This window comes from Leptopilina boulardi, unplaced genomic scaffold (genome assembly GCF_019393585.1).
Source record: "Leptopilina boulardi isolate dan_hultmark-lab unplaced genomic scaffold, ZJU_Lbou_2.1 LbouV2_211, whole genome shotgun sequence".
In the NCBI taxonomy this organism is placed as follows: Eukaryota; Metazoa; Arthropoda; class Insecta; order Hymenoptera; family Figitidae; genus Leptopilina; species Leptopilina boulardi.
Genome location: NW_026137765.1, coordinates 65,144 through 72,500, shown reverse-complemented (window position 1 = coordinate 72,500; position 7,357 = coordinate 65,144).

Here is a 7,357-nt window from a genome sequence, read left to right as displayed (position 1 = left end):
GTGTATATATATATATGTAGGAAAGCGGCGCACGATAATTAGATGCCTGCTGGAATGGCCGCAGATGTCACGTGCTTGTCGGAAGAGCTGTCAACCCCCGTTAACGCAGGAGAAACGAAGAAGGAGAGATACATTATAGATCGAGATGAAAAGAGGGGGACAAACTCACACGAATTGAACAAACTCATAATGTGATTCGGTTGGACATTTCGATTTCATTAATAAATAATATCACGTCGCTTCAGAAATGCTCGACCATTCTGAAGAACAAATTTTCTTTTTCCTGATACATTGATATATATATATATATATATATATATAAAAAAGAACTTACTGGAATAAATCCTCCTTAATTGCCTTGTCAGATGAATCTTGTAAAAATTACATTTCTATTTTTGTTTCACGCTTCTATGGAATTTTAAATATAAAAACTTTAATTTAAGTTTTTGTATTGTTATTATTTTTAATTTTTTTCAATTTAAATTTGATTATATTGTTTCTATATAAAGAAAAGTGAATTTATTTTTGAATGAAAACTTTATTAAAAATCAGAAATCAATTAATAAACTGTTATTTTACAGTTGTGTTTTAAAAATAGTTCTGTTATAAAAATGGATTAAAATAGTAAAAGATATAAATATATTAAAAAGTTATAAAAATCGGTATTATCTGCATTTTCTATTATTTTGAGATGAAAGTAATACAAGAAATGAAAATATTGAAATTTCATATGTTGTTTTATTGTAATGTAGTTGTTTTTTAATATGTCTGCATAATCTTTCGACCTATGGAAAAATGTTTCTTGAATTTATATATTTATTTTCATTTACTATTTTCTTTCCAAAGAAAATTTTTAAAAAAAAGTTCCATTATTTCGTATTAAAAACAAGTTACAATATTTTAATATTAAAATGAAGAAACAGTTAAATGACAATTTTATGATTCTCTGTTGTGTATTAAAAAAAAAAAAAAATTTCCAAAAAATATAAATATTTTCAAAAATTGATCGCAAATCAATAAATTTTGTCTATATTTAAATTTGATTTTCCACCTTTTTGTTACTGTAAAATATTATTTTTGGGAGAGATATATAATTTCCGTGGATAATGAAATTATATTTGGGTTTATATAATAAACTTTCGTCAAATGCCCTTAATAATTTGATTGAAAAATTAATTTGCGAAACTAGGTTTACTGACCAATTACATTGGGGGGTAGGTGATGAAGCGAGGGGGAAATAGGGATGTAGAGGACGATAGTTGAATACAGGTCCTGAATCGTAGAATACAGTACCAGGGAGCCAGTTGTGCTTGACAACCCAGCTGGTTTGTTGCTCGTATGCTCGGATTACGCAAACAGTTGCCATTTGTAGCATCTTTACAACGGGTGGTCATTTTAAATTCCACAGTAGACATATATTCATTTGAAAAAAAATCTCTAATTGACGTCACAAAATTTGGAAATTATCAATTGTTTATAATTTTTAAAACGAATTTTCCCTTTTTTATTCTTCTAAAATTAAAAATGAAACTATTTTTTCATTTATTTCCCCACTAAAAAATTAGTAACTTTTTACTAACAATTACTTTTTCCCCACTAAAAATTAGTAAATTTTTTACTAATAGCTAGTTACTTTTTTCCCCATTAAAAATTAGTAACTTTTTCCTAATAATTAGTTACTTTTTTTGCTACTCAATTGCTAATGAAAAAAAGTCACTAATTTGATTAAAAATGTGTTATTTTTGAACTAATAGCAGTTTTATTGTATATTGTACATGTATATATATATGGTTAGTTGATAAAGTGTTGTAAACATTGAAATTTGATTGATATTTGAAAGGGTCATTTGTGGCTAATATCATGAGCGTTAAACTATTCACACTTCCCAATTGACGTTGCAATTTTGAAACTATAACTCTGTGAAATGCAGCGAGCCGTCAAAATTCACATATTACGAAAACACATTAAGCGAAATTTGAACAAGACTCGCATGTATGTCACAGCTATCAGCAAGTAATAGACAATTGTCATTATGCCTCGTTATAATGCCAAACATGACGCACGCGTAGGCTTTAACTAGAATACCTCACATATAGATCCAAAAGTGATGTATATCCTGTGGGATCGATTATTATTATTATTTAGTGATCGACATACTAAATTTTCATATTATATGTCATTCAACACATATATAGTACATCGATTTTTATTGTTTCTAAGCAAGAAATATTTTACAAAATTTATTAAAAATTAAAAAAAATAATTTTTTTCTAATTTATAATTTTCTATAATAATTTACAATTGTTTATAATTATCTATAATAATTTACAATTGTTTATAATTATTTTTAATAATTTATAAACTTGCTAAAAAAAATATTTTTTTTAATTATCATGTTGGAAAAATATTTGCAAGTAAAAAGCAAAAAGATTATTCATAATTTTATTTCGTATTAAAATATAATTAAGGAATTTGTGCGTTAATAATAATATTTAAAAACGAGCTGTTGAAAGAAAAAAAAAAATTGTTAGTCAATAATATAATTTTAGTGGGATATTTTTGAAATAAATGAGTGCATCGTGACTCGTAAAATATAAAATTACCGCGCTTTTGCATTATCATAGTCACAACGTATAATGGGAAATGGGTATAATTAATGAAATGAATCGCTACTCGGTATATGCTAATACTTTCGCATATGTATACATAATTTTCCAAATGTACGGGATTTTATAAAATAATAAAAAGAAATGTTGACCCACATTTACTGAACTAACAATTTATAAAATTAAATTTACCACCCCCCCCCACACACACATAAACACATATTCTTTGTTAATCAATACACTTGTTCGACTCTTGTTTTTTTGATAGCCCACATTTTTCACATATATGTATATTTAATATCATATAAATGTTTTTCAATTATCTTATTAAAAGTACATTTTTTTGGAAAATAAATTATTATGAATTATTAATAAATAAAATAAAAAATAATAAATTAGTTACTGAAAAATAAATAAAAATAAAATAAATAATAAATTTCATGTAACAACAAAGTTTTAATTAATAAACCAAATTTAAAAAAAAATTATTTTATGCTAGAAACACAGCTTAAAATAAGTTTTCATTTTAATTTAGTAAATTTTTTTGAAATTAAATAAACTAAATAATATATTTCCAATTACAATAATTGTATACTTATATGTTTATTTTATATACTTGTATAATATTTACTTTATTTTGTTTTGAATATATTTTAATTGACAATAAATTTTTTTTTTTTTTGGTATTTTTTGGTAATGGTTTTTTTAATTTATTCCTTTTTTTATTTTCAGGTAATACAATATTCCTCTTGAAATGCACTTTCAGTAGTTTAAAGTGGTTTTGGTCAGACAGAAGAATTTTGAATTTTTTTCTCACATGTGAGTAGAACAAATAATTTTCTTTACAATTATATTTACATTTATATTATATTTTTTACTGTTTTTATTTAATATTTATTCTTTCATTTCTTATATTTTATTTAAAATACTGGAAATTTATTTAATATTTATAAATAGATATTTGAAAAAGCATAATTTGCGAGTAATTATTTTATTTTAATTATATTTGGAAAATATTGTTTCAGTAGTAGTAATTCGTGCATTAATTTTTTTCTCCAAACAAATCAATTAAAATTTGCAATAAACAAAAAAAAAAAAAAGATAATAACAATGTAAATTAGTTAATGTTGTATTATTTCATTGTAATTAAATCTGATTTAAATTATTTCATTTTAATTGTAAATTAATTTTACTAATAATTCAAAATATGATATTGGAAAAACGAAGAATTTCCATTCGAATAGCAGGAATTTTTTTAATTATACTATACTACTGATTTAAATAATTAATATCTATTTAAAAATATTGACTCATTTTTGCGGAATTTTTGAATATTGAAGTGTAAATTGATTATTATTAATTTGAGAATATTTTGTTCAGTATTAAAAGTAAATGAAATGAAATGAAAAAATATACAAATAAAACTGTAATTAATAAGAAAGAAAAAAATTTCATTTCAGATTGAAATTTGTTTTTACAGTATATATACAATATTCGAACCTCGTTTCAGTAGTAGAGGTTCAGGTTCAGTCAGACATATCAGTTTTCCCTCTCTAAATCAGTTTAAGGGTTTTTTCTTTTGTAATAAATACTTGAAACGATAAATTTAATAATACAAGCATCAGATTTTTATATTTTTCTCAAAGAAAATATTAAGAGTGAAAAATGAAAAATAAAAATTTAGCCAAAATTTTCTGATTTTATAAATTATTTAACTAATTTATATTTAGAGCAAGTAAATATATTTATTATTCTCATAGAAATATGGAAAAAAAATAAACGCTAGAAAAAATTAAGCAATAAATAAAAAAAAGAAAAAAACAAAATCAAAGTAGAAGTTTATTATAAATTAATAGCATCTGAGATTATATGGTATATAGAAGATGAAATTCGCGTCAAGTTTTAATTGCAAAAAAAAGGTGCGAATTAACAGACTTTCCGCTTGTGAAAGTCTGCTCCCTCTCTCTCTCTCTCTCTCTCTCTCTCTCTCTCTCTCTTGGAGAGTGTTAAGTAGATTCCCAAGGAGGAAGTGCATTCAAAGTTGAAAATTCGACATCCGCTGGAGACGTCTCACCCGTATGACTCCACGCATTGGCAGCGTAGGGGGGGGGGTACAAGGGAGGTAGAAGGGGAGCGGGTAGTTGGGGTCTTAGTTAACTAATACTAATACGAGATGTAATACTAATAGGAGCCTGTGGCAATGCCTTACCCGAGGCCAACTCCTTCTAAGTGAATTAACCTCAAGTTAATCTCAAGTTAAGCAAACCTCTAAGCAGACCTCGAGTGATGCTTGCTACCGCTCGTATATACTCCATGCTTACCTTACTCCACCAATCGTTACGATTACTGACGTACTTCACGTTTGCTTGGTCCAAATGTTCTCAACACGAACATCTCGTTTCTAGATGCTGCGAGGCCAAATGGTGAGAGAGCGACAGAGAGCGACAGAAAGCGATAGAGAGAGAGAGAGAGGGGGGGGGGAGAGGCCAATTAACCTGAGAAGTGGAGACTAATTCCATATTGATTAAATATTCAGTATAGCTCTCATGACATCCTTTGGATAATACCCCGCCTCGGAGGATTAGAAATTATTTTCATCTCTTTGTACATTTCAAGTCACTGTTATGATAAATCTCTTGCGTCTTATCCTTTTTTTCTTGAGATAGGAAATTATCCTCATTTTTTACAATATTGATGAAAAATAATTAAAATGGAGCAATTTATTTTATAATATGTAATATTTTTTAAATTTCTAGTACTAAATACGAATTCGGACTGTCTGACTGAAACTTAATTTTACTACTGATACCATAATTACGAGAATTTTAATACCTTGTCTGACTAAAATATAGTCTTACTACTGATATGGGAATTTGAAATATTAGGCTGACTAAAATAAAATTTTACTACTGATAATACAATTAAAAGTATTTAAATAATTCGTCTGACTTAGATGAAACTTTACTACTGATAATACAATTATAAGAAGATTTAAAAAATTTGTCTGACTAAAATGTAGTTTTACTACTGATCAAAAAATTACGAGAATTTAAATTCCTTGTCTGACTAAAATGAAGATTTACTACTGAAAACACAAATGATAATTCGAGGAATTTAAAATATTAGTCGGACTGAAATAAAATTTTACTACTGATAATACAATTAAAAGTATTTAAATAATTCGTCTGACTAAAAAGAAACGTTACTACTTAAAATACAATTACAAAGATTTAAAATGTTTGACTGACTAAAATGTAGTTTCACTACTGATAAAACAATTACGAGAATTTAAATTCCTTGTCTGACTAAAATGAAGATGTACTACTGAAAACAGAAATGATAATTCGAGGAATTTAAAATATTAGTCTGACTGAAATAAAATTTTACTACTGATAATACAATTAAAAGTATTTAAATAGTTCGTCTGACTAAAATGAAACTTTACTACTGATAATACAATTCAGAAGATTTAAAAAATTTGTCTGACTAAAATGTAGTTTTACTACTGATCAAAAAATTACGAGAATTTAAATTCCTTGTCTGATTAAAATGAAGATTTACTACTGAAAACACAAATGATAATTCGAGGAATTTAAAATATTAGTCTGACTGAAATAAAATTTTACTACTGATAATACAATTAAAAGTATTTAAATAATTCGTCTGACTAAAAAGAAACTTTACTACTTATAATACAATTACAAAGATTTAAAACCTTTGTCTGACTAAAATGTAGTTATACTACTGATATCACAATTACGAGAATTAAAATACCTTGTCTGACTAAAATTAAGTTTAACTACTGAAACCACAAATGACAATTCCAAGAATTTAAAATATTTGTATGACTATAACTTACTTCCGCTACTAGATCGTGAATTAAACGATTTTACAAATTGTCTAACGTAAAATTACCTTTACTTCTAGATTTAGTCAAAAAAAAGTGTTTATCTCTCATTAATATTGTAGCAATAGTAAAACGTATTATTGTTTAGACAAAATGTAATAATTATGGTTTTAGTAGTAAATTACAATTATAGTCAGACAAAAATTATAAACGTTTCGGACGGCGATTTTAGTAGTAAAAACAGTTTTAGTCAGACAAAATCTGATTATGTTCAGAATTTTTATTTCAGTAGTAAATGACAGTATTAGTCAGACAAAACGTGCTCATATTTTCTAATTATAATCTAAGTAGTATATTCTATTTTTAGTCAGACAGAATACAATTAGATTTTATGATTCTGGTTTCAGTAGTAAAAGTCAGTTTTTGGCAGACAAGTTTTAAAGATTTATAATTATGATTTCAGTAGCAAAAGATAGCTGTAGTCAGACGAAAAAAATTATATTACATAAATTGGATATAAGAAGTAAAAAAAGTTAAGATCTGAAAAGTATGCCAACATAATTTTTTATAAATTTGATATCAGTAGTAAAATGAAGTTCTAGTCAGGCAAAAAGTGTCCCAATTCGAAATTTTGAAATCAGTAGTAAAACATATTTCCGGTCAGACAAAATTTTAATTTTTATTAATATAGTTCAAATAGTAAAAGACAGTTATAGTCAGACAGAAAACGGAATATTTTTCATAATTTTTTTTTGTTTATTAAAGGTAGTTTAGTAAAGGATAGTTTTATTCAGACAGTTAGGTTTCATAATTTCGTCTTAGTAGGAAAAAAAATTATAAACAAAATTATTCATATCAAAATTTTACTATCAGTAGTAAACACTAGTTTAGGATAGACAAAATT